The 22,372-nt window shown below is 48.8% G+C and overlaps 1 long non-coding RNA gene across 1 annotated transcript; it reads left to right on the plus strand.

Annotated features, from left to right (window-relative positions):
* Window positions 1-15,857: 15,857 nt before the first annotated feature.
* On the plus strand, window positions 15,858-17,802 carry LOC139047603 (uncharacterized). Its single transcript, XR_011507251.1, has 2 exons — window positions 15,858-16,426; window positions 16,491-17,802. It is a non-coding gene; the product is annotated as an uncharacterized lncRNA (long non-coding RNA).
* Window positions 17,803-22,372: the final 4,570 nt, after the last annotated feature.

The following is a 22,372-nucleotide window of genomic DNA, read 5'->3' on the forward strand; positions in this document are numbered from 1 at the left end:
AATGAGATCGCGGTTCTGGCACGTAAAACCTCATAATTTTTGTAATAACATCGTATGCGTCCAATGACCTCCCGCTTGTTTGTGTTCGCAGTATGCACATTTCGAAGCAAGACTAGTGCTTGGGCAATATAGCGGAGACCGAATGACCCGGCCGTATATCGGTCTCAAACGCCAAAAGCTCAAACAAGGGCCGTTTGCAGTTGCAGCAGCTTTTCTTGGAAGCAGACAAATTGACAACGCACCGCGTTTCGTGAGAGAACAGTATAGCACGTAGTACGTAGCAAATGCAACTCGCCGTCTATTGCGGGGGTCAGCGTCATCTGAAGCAATAAGCTCCACCGCGTTTGGCCTGCAAGGATGACTCTGCTCCCGCAATGCGATCAATCGCATGCATGAAGACCTTCATGCGTAAGATGCCGCTTATCCAGCAACAATGCAAATTAATAACGCTGGCATAACAGGGCGAAGTACACACGGCCAAGGCCTCGGTCAAAAACGTGGCAAATACATATCGCTTATCGCTCACAACGGTCGAGTATACCTGTAGCCTAAATGCGCTGACGTTGGATTGTGAACCTCCCACAACTCGCCCAAAGTGCGGAACACATGCCTTGCAGGAAACGACCGAAACGAAACAAGCGTCCAGAGAAAAAAATGGCAACGGCTTAGCTCGGCTATGCCAGGATATACGTAGCGAAAGCTAAGGCATAGCATGGTTAGCCTTGGTTAATCTTGATTGCAAGTCCAGGTTAGTCTGGTTGTCTAGCTATGTTGCGGCGTTTAGCCAGTCGTTCGGCGCGCTGTTGGTCTGTTTCCTGGGCGATTCGTTTCCTCTTCATCTCGTTTCTATGTCGATTCCAGGCCTCCTTCTGCTTATCAGAATTGTCGTCCATACTGCCACCTCAACTGTGGTTGCGGCGCACGCGAGCTCTGCTTTTCAATCCTCCGACATGTTACCAGGCATGCGACGCAGCTGGCGAAGCCAGCGCAACGACGAGGAATGCGGGTGACGTCATACCAAACGGCGGTTGCGGAAAGGCGACATGCGTCTCCCCACAGGCCGGTGAACAATAGAAGGCATCCACGTGACACTGCGTTCCCGGATGGTGGTTCCCTAAGTTCGTTTCCAACTGTCCCTATGGGGCCACTGAATACCTAGTGGGTCACGTGATTGGGGAGGTTTGTTCCCTGTATTGCCGCCGGATTATACAACAACCCTAGTGCGTGCAATGACACGGGAACCACGTGCTTCCAAACGCCGCCTACTCCGCTTCACAATGGCGCACGTCTGTGATCGAGTTGCCATCGACGATGACGGTCGTCGCTGCGAATTTTGCAGCAAACTATTCATACAGAGGAAGAACATGCTGCAACACATCAGGAACGTTCACAAAATCAGGAACGTTCACAAAGGCTGAGTACGTGCAGCCGGTGTTCCAGAACAATAAGGGTGATGAACAGTTTTAAGTTTATTCTCGTTCATCGTGAGCAAATGGCGTTTAAACGCAATAATATATCCCGGACTCTTTTAAATTTCTTGTTGCGCAGTATGCCTCCAAAAAGGCAGTTTATGCCTTGCGGGCCTTTGTTTTCTCTTTCTCCATCTGTTTCGCGAAGAGCAGCTTTTGCGCAGGTGCCTAGTTTATTTCCTTGGGGTATTTTGAAGTTTGTATCCTCGTTAAGTATAATTCCTTTGTTTATCCATCTCCCCGCGATGCGCTACATGACATACGTTTGACATGGTCTGCTTTCCTGCACAGCAAGTGAAGTGAAATTTGACGTTTGTACATCTTTTTTTTAAGCGACAGGAGTAAGCTGTTCTGCGTTCTGACGTTGCTCTGAGCCACGTGTGTGCGTGGCCTAGTCTTCGCCTCAATGCACGTTGCAATGCGGCAGAGACGCAGAACCGGGACCATACTTGAATTTGCGGATGTCGCCGGGATGGTCTCCCAGCGTACTGTGGGAAAACTCTTTAGTATTACATTTCATAGAATAGAGCGAAATTTGACGCTCGCGCAACCCTTTCCCCTTTTTTTATTAAACGAGAGGACGGATTTACTCTGCGTTTTGATGCTCTGCGCTACTTGCGTGCGTGGCGTAGTCTTCACCTCAGTGCAGGCCGCAACGGGTCCGAATGCAGGCCGACGTAGGTCCACGATCACACTTGAAATTGCGGCTGTCAGCGGCTTGGTCTCCCGGCGTACTTTGTGAAAATTCTTTAATAGTACCGCAGTCCTTCAATTGAAGGACTCTGGTTGTAGATTCCATAAAATAGAGCGAAATTTGATGCACGCGCAATCCTTTTTTCTTTAAGAAGAGTGTGTTAGGAGGCTACTTGGTAAGACAGCTTTTTGTGAACTTAAAGTGCGCTTGGAACGAGACACAAAGGTAGAAGACGGGACGAACGCAGACTAGCAATTGGTTTATTGAAATCACGCATAATGCTGCCTCTTTGAACCAGGCGCATGCCCAAGCCAGATCATAACCGCGTGACCATAGAACACTCCCTTGCCAAGCCCCTGTCTACAGTAAAAAATCAAGCTATTCTCTAAAAGAAAGCGCTTTTCAACAGGAAACTGAGAAAAGGGATTCGCACTATTTGGGGGCGTACCTTGCACCACGTGCTGTTAGTTCGTCTTTGTATTATCGCAACAGCATTGCGTTCAACGTACAGTCCGATTCAGTATTGAGCAAGGAGTGAGGATAGATCATGCTTAAGTTTCAGAATTGTTTCTTATTAAAACAAAACTAATATGGTAATTTTTTTTGAAGTTATGATGCATCGCATTTGAAATTCAATTTTAACAGATATTTGAGCAATATGAAGGGTGACCTCATCACACGGGCAAGTTGAAGGTGAGGGAGTAAAATAAATGTTGCATTAGCCAGTGCCCAAAGCATTCAAAGTGATCATTTTTGTTTGCATCTCTCTCCCCAAAGTACTTGTCACTATCTAATGCTATTTTGTGCTTTTATTAGAGAATTTCATGAAGAAAGCAGAAGAGTGTAGCCAAAACTGCTGGTTCATTTTGGCCACGGACCCAATAAAGCTGACCAGAGGAGAGACAAGGATCCACTATTACTGTAATAGATCAGGCGAGGCAAGGAAAAAGGAAGGTCATAGTGACCATCGGGAGAAAAGTTAGGGGAGCTGTAGGTCTGGTAGGATACGTCTATGATTTACTACTGTCACAAAGGACAACACTCAGAGTCTGACACCTGAAGGCACCACCATAAAAGTCATCTATCAAAGAAACCATTATGGTCATAAACCAGAAATTCAGCCCTTGAGAATGAGTGACAAGGAAAAGGCCAGCGTAGCAGAGAACCTAGAAAGGGGTGTGCCCGTGAAAACCATCCTAAAGCGAATAAGAACATCTGTGGCATCCAAGCTGTGGCCAGTGCACTTGGCAGAGTCCTCAACCCTGCAAAACATCAAACGGCTGCTTAACATTGCTGCTCCTGAACGTTGTCACACTAATGACACTGTCAGTGTAGACACATGGGTGCTTGTAATGAAAGAAAAAGGTGAAACACTTGTCCGCTTGTACAAGGCACATGGTGCAGTGAACCCAAGTGGTACATTTTCTTCAGCAGACTTTGCTCTTGTTCTGATGACAGAGCCTCAGAAGGAGCTACTAGAATAATTGCGCCCTACAGGGACTGTATGTCTTGACTCCACACATGGAACTACAGAGTTCCAGTTTGAGCTGACTACTCTTCTGGTACTAGATAAAGTAGGATCAGGTGTGGCTATAGCTTAGTTCATCTGCAACCAGATGAACAAGCAAACTTTGACAGCATTCTTCAAATATCTGGGGTCGGCCATGGCCAAAAAAGTGGCCGCTAAGACATTTATATCTGATGATGCCTCGCAATTCTACAAAGCATGGTCCACGGTGATAGGTGCCGCAAAAAAGAAACTACTCTGTGCCTGGCATGTGGATAAGAATTCGCATATGAAGATACTCGAGTGTGTAGAGAAACAGCTAAGGCCACATGTCTACAATTGTGTGCGGCTACTCTTCAGAGTTCTTTGAGGAAAGGGCATTTGAAGATTACCTTAAACAATTCCTTTCTTGTGAGGAAGAAAAACTGAGGGACTTCCTGAAGTACTTCAAAGACCGCTATCCAGTTAGGCCGTAAGAGTATTGCTTTAGGACTAGAGCAGCTGTCAACGCTAACATACACTTTGAGAGCAAGCACAGGACTTTAAAGCATACAATGCTGGAGGGAAAACAGAGTAAGCGTGGTGACAAACTAATTTCTGCCCTCATGGACTTGACATATCATTTTTTAATGAAGAGGGCTATCCAGATGATGAAAGGGGCAAAGGGTAAGAAGCTGAGCACAATTCAGAAGAACCACAGGTCTGGCAGTGAAATGGCAGCTTGTGTCAAATTAAATGAAGATGGCACATGGACTCTGCCATCTCAGTCTATTAAAGGGCTCTCATATAAAGTGTCAGAAGTGGGATATTGTGCTTGTTGTCCTTTGAGGTGCACGGAATGCGCAGGGTGTGGTGAATGACTGCCGTTTCTTTTTGCTGTTATCTCACTTGGTTCCGGTCGCCGTGTTATGTTTTTCGAATATGGCGGCCAGGTCAGCTGCGCTGGGAAGCAGTCTCTCGAAGTAAGCATTTTCTCATCTAGTCCACACAGCGACAGTGGCTCCCATTTTACACACCGTGATTCGTCCGCCCCTTTAAGCCTTTCCTGCTGCATCCAATGGTGCCTGTTGCCTTTCTCGGCCGCGATTAAGCACGAACGGAGACCGGCATACGTGCTTACATGGGCCGACGTGTGTGAAGTTGGGTGCAAAGGCCCGCAAAAGTGGCTGCCAAAGGTGATGCCCACGAAAGCGACTTGTCCATATTGAGACAATGTGGGACACTAAGTGCGAGCCACACATTAGTAGCCCCCGAAAGAAAAGTAACGTGCAGGTTGGAAAGGAGTTAAGGCTAAAATGCCGGGTAGTCGATGTCGCTGTGTTGGCTGCAGCAGCAGATGCCTGGTTCACCCGATTGCTTCGCAATGCAAGTTGCTCATCTTTAGTGACGACTGCGGCTGCAAACAGGCGGGACACTCTGTCCAATCTGCTTGTGCCACTGGTTGTCGCTCGTAACTAGACCACCACGTGCGACGACGACGATGAGCCGTTTACGAGCTCGCGTCAAAGATTTCAGCGTATCTCGACATACAAATTTTATTTCTGCTGTTGCACGAGAATGTACACTGCTTGTCTTCTGCCAATAAAGTCGCACGTTCTGTTCACTCACTTGTGGCTTGTTTGTATGGGCGTCAGTAGAGACTCTTTCGTCTCCTGGCAATTAGAACGCACCGGCTACGCGGCAGCCGAGGCAGCGCTGGAGTTTTCAGGACGCCTACAGCGACGCCCTGGCGGTCAGAACGTGCACGATGCAGCCGCTCCCGCGGACGAAAATTGCTACTGGTAGTGGCGTTGCGTGCCCTGAAAGTCGAAGGAAAACAAAAGGACGCGGACGATACTGTTGCTTATACAAGTGTCACAACTACGTCGGGATGAGGAAGGATGTATCCTTCTGCGTCTTTCCATCTAAACCCTACGAACAAGTACGGAAGCGGCTTTTGATCCAAGCTGTCAGGCGTGAGGAGTAAGTTCCCGTCTTGTAGCCCTGTCAAGCGGTGTCGGGCTGGTTTCTAAATCGAATTTCGCGTGTGTACTTGGTTTATTCGATAGTGAAGACGGTCAGCCGTAGCAAAGAGTACCAAACAGCAGAATCTGCAGTTGGCATTTCGTCGAAAACAAAATGAGCAATAGCATGCACCATCCGGCATATGTACCAACCATTTTTCTTTCGCAATACCACCGCCAAGCCCCTTCAAACGCCACCGCACCAAACGAACGATACGAAAGGCAAATATTATCCATTCATTGGCAAGAATTATTTGGGAGGGAAGCTGCCTTGTAATACGAGTACGAGTTGTATGCGCGTACTGCTGGCACACGCGCGACTAAGCCGCCTATGTGTACTTAAACATGGACATGCGGATGAGGGCTCGGCGCTGGGATGCATCCGGTAAATTTGTGTAATTAGTGCTAAATGTAGCCAGCGTTGTTACGGATCCAGCAGCAGCGCACTCAAACCTTTGCTTGCGCGAGTCAGCTGATGCGATAAAGCTTTTGTTTCCATTGCCTGCTGTGGCGAAGTAATATCAGAATTTTTTATGTCTAGCCCGAGAAATATGGAATGTCTTCAAGCCAACTAATACTTCCGAAACCATAGCGCAGCACGACCGGAGCCATAGCTGCTAGATTTGCGAGGCAGGCTGCCACGCAAGCATAGCAACGGCATACGGCGCAACCGTTAAAAGAACACGTGCTCGCCGCGACACGCTGAAAAATATATAAAGCTTAAAAAGCTTCTTTCGTCATTTCTTCACTTGATGGCGCTAGCTTCTTTACGAAAACTGTTCACTTAAAGCGGCGCGAAAACGGAAACATACGAACTATAATACGGCCGCCCACGTGTGTGTCGTCTGGTCGAGCGTCTTGCCGCGTTTCGTCACCAGGGCGGCGTGCAACGCACTTTTCGACGCGTCGCCTATCCAGCGCTGGTTCCCCATAGCCGGCGGGGTTAGTACGGCGCGTACGAGCGGGTACAAGCGTTAGGGTGTCTAGATAGGGGAGGTGTGATGACCGCGGCGCCCTTCCCATAGAGAGGGGTGATCCCCTTGCGCGTGACTGCCGCTAGGGCAATACAGAGCGCTGCGGCCCGGGGCGCCGTGTGCATTTCCGCGGAGACTGCGCAGAGAAGGCAGCGAGTCCGGCTAGACAGCGCCTGGGCGCCGGATGTTCACGGTGTGTTTTGCTGCAGATTGTTGCGTGTGCTGCTTATTTATAACTGCTGTGGGCTGACGAAGATGCCTTCAACTTCAAAGAAAAAAACTCAGAGGTGGTGCTTCGTATTAGGGTGCGATTCCGGTTATAAATCTTGTTCGGAAAAAATGTCCCTTTTCCGTGCGCCGACATGCCAAGAACTGTTATTGAAGTGGGCGCATGCCATTCCAAGGGCCGACAAACGGCTACGTGTTTCAATACATTCCACAAAGGCCCTCCTGAAGTACTTAACCAAAAAGGTCGGCTTCAGATACCTGATGACGTCGCACCTGAGCCAAGACTGCCTTGAGCGCTCGTTTGGGATAGTACGGCAGGCAAGTGGTGCAAATGATTACCCCACCCCGGCTCAGTTCATCCTTATCAGGTACTTGTATATCTTTGGCTGTAAAAATAATTTTGCTGAACAGCTTCCTGTAATTTCAACATTTGCAGGTACTTGAGCTTTTACAGTCTTGCAAAGAGCCCTAGAGGTGGAAGCGTGTCGCCAGGACTTCTGGACTCCCTTCTTTCTGCGGAAGAGGCATTCTTGGAAAATCAGAAACAAGATGATGTATTACCCATGGAGGCTGTTGAAGTGGCCGTGGACCACGTGGACTATGTTGAAAAACGAAGCGATGCTCGCTTGGTATACTACATTGCAGGCTACGTGGCCAGGAAGCGTGTGCTCTCAACTAGCTGTGCAGCATGCAGGGATGCCTGCCTTGTGCCGAGGGACTCTGTCCCAAAAGAACTCTCAGCTGATGCCTCCAAAGAGTGGGACTTGGGTGGGCTTCTCTACCCGTCGGAGTCTATCGTCTGATTCAAGCTCTTGAAAGCAGGCTAACATATGAATTTAGCAGAACGCGTCTGCATTCTAAAGCTGCCTTCAGCATACTCAAGAAAGCGAGTACAAATGTGCCACAAATTGGTTGTGTGGAGCATTGCCTGGCACTTACAGAATCGGTGGTCAGGTTTTTCTGCCTTACCAGAATCCACTTTCATTTGAAGAGCCTCAACCAGGAAATGGATGAGAAAAAAGGCAAAAGAACGAAGCCTTGCCTGATGTAAAACAAGCAGCAGAATTGGAAGTACATTCTGCTGTATGCAATAAAGTTTGCTCGTCCAGAAACATGTTGCTTTTGTTTATCTGGTTTTTGAATTGCAGTGAGAATGAAATGACTCCAGGACGTTGCACTACAAGGTATGTCATGGTTTAATGCTGATTTGGCAGGTGTAAACGAACTTAAACGCTTTCGTACGTAATAACGCCCACAACTAAAAAAAAAATACGGGTGGCGAAAATGAACATTCCGGGGGATCCTAGCAGTTATCGCGTTGACCTCGAAGAAGAAAGAATACGATTGCATATAAATCGTGCAAACAGCATTCTACGATAGATAAGCTCCCCGCTGATTTAGTGGCTTTAATATGGAATTTCTAAAATGCGTGCTCGCTTTCTGCCAGCAGAAAACTCGGTTGTGTTACCCCGTATTCGAAAACCGCATGATAACCGTAGCGCAATACCATCTTTGCGATGTCTAAGGGACTGCAGTATTAGCTAAAATTTCTAAAACTCAGTCAAATGCGTTTCCACTACAGCATTCCCTCTAAACACGCAGCGGACGGCCGCGCGTGCTGACGGCGCCCCTGACAACAGCGCCGCCCCGCGGCATTCACGCGAACGGGGGTCAGGTTTTCCTGGCCGGTCATCACACCTCCCCTATCTAGACACCATACAAGCGTACACGGAAGGCGTAAAGCGGCCATATTGGATAATGCTCTAAGAAATGCGCATTTCCGCTTCCTCTTATAGCATCGCCATCTGGCGTCCACCTAGGTAAGTTCCATGCGCTGCCGCTGCTTATTTTAGAACCACTGCGGAAGGTACAGTTTCCCTTCTCTAAAGTTATTCTTTATTCTGTGGGGTGCCTTCCCACATCGGCATACACGGGAACGAGGAAGCGGACCGGCTCGCGAAGGCCGCCCACACTGCGCCAGTACCTCGGTCGCTTGTCGTGACGCCGTTCGATGTCGCCCGTCACACCGTGGCCGGCATGCTACGAGCACGACACCCGGACCCCCACGTCGCCAGTGGCAAACCGCCAAAGCTGCTGCCACGCACGGGCCTTCACCGACGAGAGCGGGCGCTGCGGCCTCGTCTCCGCATCAGCTGCTACCGCACCGCAGCAAGGACGCACCGCCTTTAAGGTACGGGAAGCCCCTCTTGCCTCAAGTGCGCCGATGTGGAGGACTTGGAGCATGTACTTTTGCGGTGCCCAGCGTGACGCGCTCACGAACGCGTACCGCCGCCTCGACCTGCAGTGCGACAGCACCGAGGCGCTTCCTTTTCCCGTCGGCCCATTCCTCGGTGATCGGGCACGCCTTCACGGCGCTGCTCGAATACTTGGACGGCGCCGACCTGTACGAGCGGCTGCAGCCGCCGTGCCTTTCTTGACGTGCCTTCCTTCCTTCCTTGACCGCTGGGCTATCTCTCCCTTCTATACTCAATTTTCTCCGCTACTCTTTTTATCCCTTTCCCCCAACCCGTACAGTGCTGTGCTGTGCTGTGGAGGTGCCCTCGCATGAGAGGCGGTAACGGCGCTGTACTATCTCATTTTCTCTTTTAAAACCACTCACACGAGATCAAGCTCTCCGAGCACTTGAGCGTTTTATCATCGGGTCAAATTCAAGGCTTTGTCAACCTTGGTGACTTCAAAAAGCCACAAGAGGTATCAGCAATGGACCACGGAATGAAAATTATGTTTGTACCTTTTGTGGGGAAGTAGAGACAGATTATCGGCGTCTTTGCAACCAAAGGGAATGTCAAAGGAGATATTTTATTAAAAATAATGATTGAAGCCGTCATTATTGTGAAGAAAGCTGGCCTCTTCGTAGACCATATCACATGTGATGGAGCCACGTGGAATAGGTGGATGTGGAGGCTGGCTGGGGTGTCTGCATGATCAAAGAATATTACCTGCATATTTCACCACCCAGTTGATGCTGAGAGAAAATTGCACTTCGTATTTGATTTTCCTCATCTCATAGTGTCTGAGGAATGCCCTTCTGAAGACTGGATTCATCACTCCGTAAGGACAGGCATATAGATGACACTGTGATTAAAAGAAACCTAAGCATAACTTGCTGTACTTGCATTAGTAACTTGCTAACTTGCATTACTGTAGGCTACGGTTATGCCAATTATCAGGTGTTGAATCTTAGATAATCACACTCATGCAGTACTATTGCTCTCTTAGGTGACAGTGGAACCCGTTCGAGAAGCATTTCTTCTGGACTCCCCTGACCGCACGCTTAATGTCATGCGAGGATTTACCGAAACACACCTGAGCCCCAACTCATTTGAAAAGATAAGGGTATCTTAGGCCCTACAACTTTTCGGAACGAATGTCCTGAGGGCCATGTCTTTCTACAGGAAAGAGGTTGAAAGAAAATGCGGCAGAATAGTGGCCACGGAAAAGTTCTTCGAGTAAGTTGCACTTATGATGTGATTGTCCAGCAGTGAACCTATTTCAGTTAACTTGAGTATTTTTGTTTCTTTCTTTTGCGGGATGATTAACAAGTTGATCAAAGCGATGACATCAAGGTTTACTGCAGAAGCTTTGAGGTCTGCTTCGACTACTTCAGCAGCTTTAGACGAATTTATCCTTTATCTCAACAAATGGGAAGCTGGTACCATTAACAAGGGTGGGTTTCTGAGTGATTCCACGACGACAGGTCTGAGATTCTCTATTGTAGCACATTATTTCACTTGAAGTACTTGACAGAGAATGTAGGGTTCAAGTACTTGACGACCGCTCGCCTCAGCACCGACCCTGTAGAGCATACGTTCGGCATAATTCACCAATCCAGCGGCTGTAATGCCCACCCTTCGCCAGACCAGTTTCTTATCACAGTAAACTGTGCCATTTTACAACATGGCAAGGAGTGTGGACGGTGCAAATGGCAATCCTGATATCATAAATGCACTCCTCAGCGTGAACGACAAAACACCCAACATTACTCCAAACAGCGTTGCTTAACTGCTCTCTCAGGGGAGGTTAGAAGCTGAAAACTGTCTAGCCACAGTAGATGGATGGATGGATGTGTGTTGTTTAGTGGCGCAAGGGCCAGGTATGGCCAAAGAGCGCCATGACTGATAATGTTGTGTTAAGCGCTGATTTGTGAGTGGCGATGGTGGGATGTAACATGGCTGTAAAGTGGCCTAAAATCAATCAGTGTCATGAAAGCGTAAAATAGTATAAAGCATAAAATTATGATAGTGATACATGTAGTGGTCTGTGGATATAGTACGCGTGATAAGTGGACATGGAGCTAAAATGCAATATGTAACTAGCACTTATGCCTCCGGGGGGCCTTTGAGCCTAAAGGCTGGGAGGCAGGTGCTTTCTTTATTGCACCTACCGCAGCAGAAACCTCTGTTAGAGGCTGTGCTACGGATTTCCTGGGGCTATAATATGAAAACTATGCACATCTTTTAAAAATCGAAACAGGCATTCATGTTTAAAGAGAGGTTCTATACTTATAATCATTTGAGGATGGAATGGAATTAGCTGCCGATGTGGTAATGGAAAATGCTTTTTCCTATTAGCGTCTAATTGAGTGCATTGCAGCAGGATGTGAAGCACGGTTAGTGGCTCACCACATTTATCAGACGTGGGTGGATCGCCACCGGACAAGAGGTATGCGTGTGTGCTGTATGTGTGTCCTATCCTGAGTCTGCAAAGTGTTACTTCTGTGTGGCGATTCTTTGATACCGGCGGCCAGTTGCCTAGATACGGCTTGATAACATGTAATTTATTTTCTGTCTCTTTATCCCACAAGCGCTGCCAGAAAGCCCTTAGCTTTTTTCTTATTGAGGGCTTGAGGTCCATTACAGGGACAGTCCTGCAAGTGTTGGAAGCGTTTGCGTGGATGGATGTGGCTAGCTGGTCAGCCAACACGTTTCCCTCTATCTCTCGGTGCCCCGGCACCCAGCATACGACGATATGCTGCTTGGACTCATAGGTTGTGCATAATGCTGTGTAAAGAGATAGAATTAAAGGGTTCTGATATTTCCTGACAGTTTTCAGAGTATTTACGACACTCAAAGAGTCTGTGTATATAACTGCCTTTGGGATATTAAATTCATTTATGCGTTTAACGGCAGCCAATATCGCGTACGCCTCTGCTGTGAAAATACTTGTGTTAGGGTGCAGAACACCGGCATCTGAAAAGGATGGACCGACCGCTGCGTAGGATACGCCAGAATCACACTTCGATGCGTCTGTAAAGAATTCAGGAGAGGAGTATTTGTGCTGTAACTCGAGGAAGTACATTCGTATATGCGCGGCAGGCGCGTGCTTTGTATCAGCTACGAAAGATGCATCACAGTCTATTGGTTGCCACTGCCACGGCGGGGGCCGTATAGCAGGGGACATAAGGTGGTATTCAAGCAGTGGAACCCTTGTTTCTTGAGCCATGTCTCTAACACGCATGGAGAAAGGCTGTGCCACTGTGGGCCGGTTGCGGAAAAGTTGACAACTGGACAAATCGTTTATGGTGTAATACGCGGGATGCTGAATGTTTCCGTTCACTCTAAGAAAATCCATGAAAGACGAATATGTTCTCTGCAGATGCAGTGACCACTCATCCGATTCAACGTACAGGCTTTCCACTGGGCTTGTTCTAAAGGCGCCTGTGGACAGGCGAATTCCTAAGTGGTGGACAGGGTCTAGCATCTTTAGAGCAGTTGGAGTAGCCGACTGGTAAACTATGGCTCCGTAGTCTAGTCGTGTGCGTATGAGGCTTTTGTATAACTTCATGAGACATTTTCTATCACTGCCCCAGGTTGTGCGTGAGAGAACCTTTAAGATATTCATTGTTTTCATACATTTGTTTTTAAGATACTTTATGTGCTGTATAAAAGTTAATTTCGCGTCTAAAATTATCCCTAGAAATTTATGTTCCCTGTTTACAGGCAGACGCTCATCATGCAACACAATTTCAGGATCAGGATGTAGGCCTCTTTTTCTAGAGAAAACAACACAGGTGCTTTTTTGTGGGTTCAGTCTGAACCCGTTCTCATCAGCCCATTTGGAGACCTTGTTAAGACCAAGCTGGACCTGTCGCTCACAGATTGCGAGAGAACTTGATTGAAATCCTATCTGGACATCGGCAACATATGTTGAATAAAAGATGTTATCTGGTATGTGTAGACGGAGAGAATTCATTTTTACTATAAAGAGCGTGCAGCTGAGCACCCCGCCCTGCGGCACTCCAGTCTCCTGTACAAATTTCCGTGACAAAACATTGCCAACTCGAACACGGAATGTCCGATTTGACAGATAACTTTCGATAACATTGAACATATTTCCGTGTATACCTAAGTGTGAGAGGTCTCTCAATATCCCGAACCGCCACGTAGTATCATAAGCTTTCTCCATATCAAGGAATACAGATAAGAAAAACTGCTTATGGACAAAAGCTTCACGGATACGTGCCTCTATGCGTATAAGATGGTCACTGGTAGATCGACCCTCCCGAAACCCGCACTGGTATGGATCGAGCGAATTGTTTGATTCGAGGAAGTGTAGTAGGCGACAGTTAATCATTTTTTCGAAAACTTTGCAGAGGCAACTTGTTAGTGCTATGGGTCTGTAGCTTGATACAGAGGAAGGATCCTTTCCTTGCTTTATAGAATTGGGATTACAATAGCCTCCTTCCAAGCAGAGGGGATCTCGCCGGAAAACCATATAATGTTGTAAAGGTAAAGGAGGGTTTTTTGTGTTTCGGGCGGTAGTTGTTTCAACATCTCATATATTATGCGGTCTGAGCCTGGGGCGGATGTATTACAATAGTTCACTGCTGCCTGCAGTTCTGCTATGGAGAATGGTTCGTTGTACGCCAAACCTTCAGCACATTTCCTTTGTAACTTTTGCTGTTCTATTCGCGTTTTGTTCTTTAGGAAGGTTTCGGAGTAGTGCGAGGAGCTCGATATGTATTCAAAATGTGCACCAAGAAAGTTGGCTTGATCTTCCAGGCTTTCTCCGTGGCTGTTTACTAACGGTAAGGAATACGTTTGTTGCCCGTTAACTTTCTTCACTCTATTCCAGACTTTTCTCTCATCTGTGTAAGAGTTAATATTTGAGATAAACTTTGCCCAACTCTCTCGTCTTGCTTGTCGGCGCGTTCTCCTCGCCTGTGATTTAACATGCTTAAAGTTTTCCAAGTTTTCTGCTGTTGGTGAATCGCGAAGCAGCGCCCATGCTTTGTTCTGGTTCCTCCGCGCTTGCCTACATGCATCGTTCCACCAGAGAACACGCCGCTTGGAACCCATGCCGCTCGCTTGAGTAATACATTTGCAGGCGGCATCCAGTATAAAAGCTGTAAAATATGCAACAGCATCATCTATAGTTATACCAGACATCTCAGTCCAAGTCATGTGTGTAAGAGATCTGTACCGTTCCCAATCGGCTGTGTCAATCTTCCACCGAGGGACCTGCGGGGCAAGTTGATCTTGTTTCGGCGTAGTTAGGGTTATTGGGAAGTGGTCACTCCCATATGGGTTGTTAAGCACATTCCATTTAAAATATGGTAAAAGCGTCGGCGATAAAATGCTAAGATCTATGGCAGAGTATGACTTGTTGGCTAGGTTAAAATATGTGGGCTCCTTTGTATTCAAGAGACATGCTCCAGAAGAGAAAAGCATCTGTTCAATGACGCGACCTCGCGAATCACAGCGTGGATCGCCCCACAAACTGCTGTGTGCATTAAAATCACCGAGAATCATATAGGGTTCTGGGAGCTCATCTATTAATGATTCTAAGTCGCGTCTGTGAAGCTGATAATGTGGTGGTACGTACAAAGAGCAGACACTTCAAAACACTCCAAGACAATCCCCAAGATCACACACCGCAGCCGTTAAACACAGCGACTGATAAGATGAAGAGGGGAAAAAAGAACATATATACTGAGCCCGATATCCACAAGAGAACTGAAACGAAGTATCAGCGACCTTAAAAACCAAAAAGCAAGACAGGTACTACTAGACTACTTCAACAGCATCCTCGATTCGGGTCAAATTCCACCAGCTTGGAAAGAGGCAAAAGTGATCCTCATACACTAGGGCAAAGGAAAACAAATTGAACAACTAAATTCATATCTCCCGATATTTATACAGATCAACGTACAAAAGCTGTTCAGCTCAATCCTCAACAGAAGACTACAGAAGTTCTGTGAATGAAATGGCATATTCACAGAGTCTCAAAACGGCTTCAGACAAAACCGCAGGACAAGTGACCATATATTCACTCTCACCCAGGCTATGGAGATGAAACATCCCAAGTAACCACGGATATCCGTGGGACGTCCACCATAAGTCCCAACGTCCATCCATCTGGATATCCAACACGGACGTCCGTGGGACGTACAGGAGAAGTCCATATCCTGTTTGGATGTCCGAAGGACATCCCACCGGGATGTCCATGGGACATCCCATTTTGAACGTCCGCTGGCTGTCCATAAATAGGCATGCCCAGGATATACACTAGTGAGTTATATATAAACTAGCATAAATATATTGCCGGAAATTTTAGTTTGTTCATATTATATTTGTTTATTTTTATTCTCTATCGGACACAGTTCATTCTTTTTTCAAAGCAAAATAAATATATTTCCAACTTGATATAAATTCTGCCCACTTTAACATCGCAGTATTAAAATACGATTTTTTTTTCTATCGGTGGGTCATACAAACAATTTGTAGTTTGCTTTAAAAAAATGCTTCTGGATGACTAGCAGAATATATAAGCGCCCATTTGAAGCCACTTATTCGACCTAGAGCCAAGCACTCAAGTTACCCCTCATTATGAAAAGTTCCTGATCATAATGTTTTGGTCCTGACCTCCGAACATGTAGGTTCAGGTTTATCATTGAAACAGGAAGTAAAACACGTTGTTGGGCTAGTTGGTGCATTATATTAAAAAAAACCAGCAAAAAAAAGAAGGACACAGGAAACATACACAAGACAGGCCTCTTCCAGCCTCTTTCCTGTCTTCTCGTATGTTTCCTGTGTGCGCCTGTTTTTGGCTGGTTTCTTAAAACAGGAAGTTGTCTGCAGTGTTCAATTGTGCATACAATAATATCATTATAGGTAACAAAAACAAATCTCAAAGGCTACGCTTTTGGTGGCTGCATGCGTTGAAAGCGATTACGAAAGCTATAATGCGTCAGAGCCGCCATGCATTGACAGTAATCTCAAAGGCTATGTTTTTCTGGCGCCAACAGCTTCAGCAGAAACTAAAAACTCGAAAATCAGATCCGAATATTCCCAGAATAAGTAAATATTTCACTGTGTAATAATATAATATTTTAAAAACCCATTTATGTTTGCGTAGATGCACGTGGAAGTGTTAGAACCTTGGCAAAGCAGAACGCTGCAGTCATCCAATCCAATCCAAGCTCAAGACATCGTCGCCACGCCATTTTTCATTCTGCGGTCGTTTTAAGGGCAGCGGAGCAGCGTTTGTCACCTTCCGTGCCTGCCGAAGTCTCCTACTCAGCTACCAAGGTATGACAACTACATCGATTTCTTTTTTAATTCGTTTGGGTATTGAAATGTGTTTTCTTCACAGGTGCCAGGATGCCTAGACTGCGGGAGAAGCCGCACGCGCGAAAAAGAGCGTCGCTGGAAACAAAGACGATATTCGAGGACTTCGGATCTCGCACCGGCAGCCAGCAGTCGTCAACAGCTCGAGAATTCGCAAGTCTAGAACTGTGCAGTGGCGCGTATACCCCGCACGCATGCATTAACATGTGCGGTCGGGCTGTCCCTGCAAACGTTTGTACGCCTTGTGATGCTGGTCGCTGCACCGAGGCGACATCGGAAGTTCAGGACGGTGGTTGTGACACTACGCGCACTAAGGACAATGTGCCTTGCTTCCCTGATGGATATACTCTACGTGGCGCTTCGGATGGTTCACTTCGCGGCGAGAACGGAACAGGATCCCTTAGGAGAGGTGTACGCACAAGTCAATGCGGGTTTTCTGGTAAGCAGGACCCCGGAGTCTACATTTGCTTTAGCTACCGCGGACTCTTCATCGGCGCCCTTTGATTCTCCTGGCGAACAGCTTCTCCTGGCTAATGCGCTCATGATCAGAGCTGTAGCCGTCAGTAGCGGCAAGATCGCCTGCTGATCTCTACGAAAATAAAAAGCTCCTTTTAAAAAAGTGAAGAATATATTAGTTGTTTTTATCTACAAGTTTGTTTAATATCGTGAGAATATGGTCACTACGGCCACGGCGGGGACATTGTAAACGAGAGTACGCATTCGATGGCCAAGTGAGTTTTAATAATTGTAAGAATGCACTACGTCACGAGAAAGAGCTATTGTTTAAAGAAAGTGAAGAATATATTGATTGTTCTTCACTAATAGTTCGTTTAGCCACGTCAGAATGTGGAGACATTGGGAACGAGAGTACGCATATGACGGCAAGTTGACTTACGAGAACGCACTACGTCGCGAATAACATTTAAGCTGCAATACCATTAAGCATGTCCGTGTGGCAACCCGCGAATGACATTAAAGTTTAGGGCATTAGCCAGTTAATGTCATTTTTTGTGCCCGTGTCGCAGAGTGCTAGTGAAGTGATGTAGTCAAGATTAATTCCTTCATGTCATTTCTGTTGCTTTCGCTGCTTAATAATGCTAATTGATGTATTTTTGCTCTTTCTTTTTATTCCATGCTGCAAAGTCAAATGTCAAAGCAGGGTGGGCAATAAGTATTTTTGTTCTGCTGTTCTCTACCTTGTGTTGTGCTATTGAAATTGCAAGTTTTCTTCTTTATCCGTGTATTTATTTGTTCTTTGAACAGTACGCATATATCTGCTTATTGGTCTTTGTATGTATATGTATAAGGTGACAATAAATGTTTAATTGTATTTGGAAGTTGGTGTAAGTTCATTTCTCGTTTATTTAAAACAAGAATGCATTCAAACATTAGACCAATGTAATATATATAATGGTCCGGTGCTTGAATGTGTCCCGGCCACTATTGTCGCTTTAAGGCATGTGTATATCTGGAATACCCCCGGGAAGACACACACACACACACACACACACACACACACACACACACACACATATATATATATATATATATATCCTGAACGTCCGCTGAATGTCCATGCGGGATGTCCGCGTCGGACGTACTGCGGATGCCAAAGCGATTACCTTTGGATTTCCCAGGGACGTCCCTCGGACGTACGTCGGACATTCATGGATATCCCACGGACATCCCGAATATCCAGAAAGGACGTCCGTCGGACGTCGCCCGGATATCCGTGGTTACTTGGGATAAGGAAAAATCAACGCTATATCTGGCTTTCCTTGATATGGAAAGAGCCTATGACGGTGTGCCCCACTCGAGGCTTTGGCAAAAGCTACTGAGCAATGGAATAGATTGTAAAAGCACAGACCTGCTCAAGAACCTATACACGGATTGCACAGCAGTGTACACAGTACATGAACTAACGTCGCAGAAAATCGAGCAAAAGATAGGACTAAAACAAGGATGCCCGTTGTCCCCAACATTATTCAACATATACATCACACAACTACTCCAAACATTAGACAATGAAGGACCAGGCCTCCGCCTGTCCACGATAACAACTGACAAACAAGAAGAATACACCAAAATTTCATGTCTAGCATTCGCGGACGATATTGTGCTGCTAGCAGCAGAATCAGCATCTGACCTCCAACACCAGCTCGACATCTGCTCCCAAGTCACAGGAACCGACCAGCTAAGGTTTAACACTGAGAAAACACAGTGGATGGGGATAAATACAAGCAACACTAACAATGAATTCACCCTCCAAGGACACCTCGTCAAAAAAACTTCGGAATACAAATACCTCGGCATAACTCTCAGTGACCAACCAAACTTTCTGGATCTGCATCAAAAAGAACTAGTAAAGAAATCTAATCGCCTCAAAGGCCGCATCTAGCACTTGGCCAGACATTCATATAACCCATACACTGTCGGACGCACACTGTGGAAGGGAGTAACAGTACCAGCGACAACATACACAGACGATGTGCTGGCCTACTCCAGTGAAATCATAAAATGCCTGGAGCGTCACCAAACAGAACTAGGCCGTTGGCTGCTAGGGGGCAGCATAGCCACTGCAAATACAGCAGTAAGCGGTGAAATGAGCTGGTCCTCGTAAGAGGCAAGGGAGGCGCGGTCCAAATTACAATATTCCGGCAGACTCAAATTCATGGCAAACACAAATTACAGTCGCAGAATGTACCCACACCTAAGATACAAAAACATCAAGACGGCTTGGATTCGGAAATACACGTCCCTAGACACGAAATACAGCGAAAATTCAAAACAACACGACACTAAGACGGAGGCAGATTGGCGCAAGGCAGTCATCAAGGAAATCAATGAGGCTGAAAAAACGATTTGGCGCACGACAGTGGCAAAAAAGCAAAGCCTGGCACTATATTACCACCACAAGCCGGAACCGTGCCCATCACCAGACTACCGAGGAGATAGAGGCAGCGCCCTGCTGTTTCAAGCCCGCACTGGCGCTCTCCTCACAAACCAACGCCGCCACGAACTATTCGGCGTGGATCCGACGTGCCGCTTGTGCGGTGCACCAAAAGAAACCCTTCTCCACGTGCTACAACAATGTCCGAGACTTCCCGCAGTTCCCCGATCGTGCCCCCTGGCTGAGAGCCTGGCGCTGATTGGTCTCACCGAGGAGGACCGAACTGCACGGGCCGAGACCACGGTGCCGTGACCGAGACTACGAAGATCCGGCTAGAACAGTGGGAACGACTGGGCAGGCGAGCCGCAAAGGTGAAGGAAACCCCCAGACAGATATCGCCCGGCTAGAGCCGCCCAGTCACAGCGAGTGGCCGCTGAAGCCGACCTCCTCACCTACACGAGCTCCTAAAATAAAGACGGCCGACCAGGCAGCGACGCATCTGGGACGCGCTGACTTGAACCGGCAGCGCTGGTGGATTGGATTGTCGTGGCTTTAGTGAAATCCGAGGCGACTGGAGCCTAGAATACAACAAACCGGACCAACCAGACGGACTTACATACTGTGACAAAACTGTGTTTTGTGTTCTTTTCTGTGTTTCCTTCCTTACTTTCTTTCCTTCTGGTACTCTGAACATCTCCTGTGGCGTTGACAAACGCCTGCCCTGAGTCAAAAGGGATCAGGACCACTTACTTACTTAGCTGGCCGCCGCCTCCTTCAAGCCCCCTCCGAGCGAGGGCGCGCCTGACCTCGATGCGCTGACTGCTCCGGATGGCGACGCGCGCCCGGCCGCGTCGTCTGCTAGCGAGCCAGCTGTAGACGAAAGTGCCACCGACACTATGGAGCCGGCGGACGAAGCACCCGCTAGTGCGTCACAGCAGAGCCCCTAGCACCCGGCGGCGCGATTCCTGAAGGGCCCGCCACGCCTGCCTGCTTCGCGGCCGAAGCCCAAGCGAAAAAAAACAGCACAAGCAAAGGAAAGAGCCAGCTGCTGTATCGCCTTCGTCTCGCGATACCACGGACGACCCGCGGCGCTCACCCGCTTCCCCGGACACCCACAGCGTGCCTGCTCCGGCTGTACAGAGGGAGACGCCACCCGCCCGCGGCCAGCCACAGACGGCTTCACCCTTGTGCAGTCGAGAGGCGACAGGCGGCGCACGAAAGCCCTGGAGACTGCTGCACTCCCGGTGGACCCTGCGGTCATCGGCACCGTGCTGTTCCGACCCTCGGCACCCGGCGGAGCCTTCCAGGGAACACCGCGCCTCGCACTTGCTGCGGCCCTCTCTCCGCGGCCAGGTGTAGCAGCGGTTCGCGTCAATCACAGGCGCTATCATCGTGGCCGCTGACACCACCCCAGGAGTGCTTAAAGGGGCTGCTCAAGCTCACCGAGCTACACGTAATCCCCGTGACTGCCCGACTACCGACCGAGCGCGGCAAGAGCACCGGCTCACCGCACGGGGTGAGCGGGCAGCCTGCGGACACGGACCTGCTGGGGGCGATCGAGTCGGGCGTTCCTGTGCTGTCGGCCCCGTTGGACGGGAGCACCGTCACAATCCGGTTCGCGGGACCGGTCCCCCCTGAGCATGTACGCCTCTTCAAGCTCCGTTTCAGGATGAGGCCACCCAGGCCCCGCCGTGTACAGTGCAGGCAGTGCGGCCGCTTCGGACACGTTCCGGAATCCTCCTGGTGGCCGAGCGACTGAATCTCCAGCGGCAAAAGCCATGCAGCGAACGACTCCTGCCAGACCATCCGCTGCAGGAACTGCGGGGGCCCCCACAGGGCGGACACTCCAGCCTGCCCCAAATGGCAGGAAGAAAGGAGGGTGGCCACAATCATGGCTTCCTCCACCTCGGCACTATCGAGGCGCGCTGTGAGGGCAGCCGTCCGGGACGAGAAGCAGCAGGAATCCTCAACCTTGGCACGGTCATATGCCAGTGCGCTGAAGGGCCCTACCCCCGCAGCAACGCCTCCAGTACCAGCACCTCGTGCGACCCGCCGCCGGGAGACGCGGGACCCTGCTGCCCCACCTGGCCAGCCTACCATGGATCAGCTGGTAGCGAACCTGCTTACTCACCATGCAAACAGTGCGCACCATGCTGCCAGCTGACCACCCGCTCCGATCCATCTGCCTGCAGGCAGTGGCTTCCCAGCAGCCACCAAACCAACATGGCCAGTCGCACTGCTAAGGGTCGGCCGCGCATCCTGCAGTGGAACTGCCACCACCTGCTGAGCCGACACGCTGAGCTGGTCGCCCAGCTGCCTCTGCACGACTACGATGTCCTCGCCTTTCAGGAAACGTATGTGCGTGCAGAGGAGGTTTCACTGCCGGGCTACATCGGCTACAGTAGTGCGACTGAGTGCGCCTTGGCAGAGTGTACATCGGCCCCCTGTTGCGACAGCAGCCACCCGTGCGAGCGTCCCCGTGTCGCGTTGTACATTCGTGCCGCTCTCCCACACCTACTGATAGACACGACTCATCTGTGTAGCTCTGTGGTGGAGTCCGTGGCCGCTACTGTGCGCGTTCAGGGCACCGACACCTCCGTGGCATCCGTGTATATTCGCCCCGACCGCGTCGACTGCCGCCAACAGCGCGACTCCGCTTTTCTCGCGCGCCTGACCACATCGCTCACGGCGGACTGTGTCGTGTGCGGCGACTTCAATGCTCACCACCGCGGCTGGGGGAGTGCTACGTCTGATCAGCGGGGAAGGGCTCTCTTCGGTGCCGCGTCATCACTGGGCCTCTCCATAATAAACAACGGGAAGCCCACATTCGTGCGTCGCAGTGGGATAACATCAGCGATCGATCTGACACTTGTCTCGGAGCGCTGCTCATACGTGTGGCAGCGCGCTCCCGACACTGCCAGATCGGATCATTACCCAATCACTCTGGCTCCCACCTCTCCCAGCCGCGGTGTCACTCGTGTGTGTGTGGTGGTTCGGTGGTCAGTATACCGCGATTT

This window comes from Dermacentor albipictus, chromosome 7, assembly GCF_038994185.2.
Source record: "Dermacentor albipictus isolate Rhodes 1998 colony chromosome 7, USDA_Dalb.pri_finalv2, whole genome shotgun sequence".
Classification (NCBI taxonomy): domain Eukaryota; kingdom Metazoa; phylum Arthropoda; class Arachnida; order Ixodida; family Ixodidae; genus Dermacentor; species Dermacentor albipictus.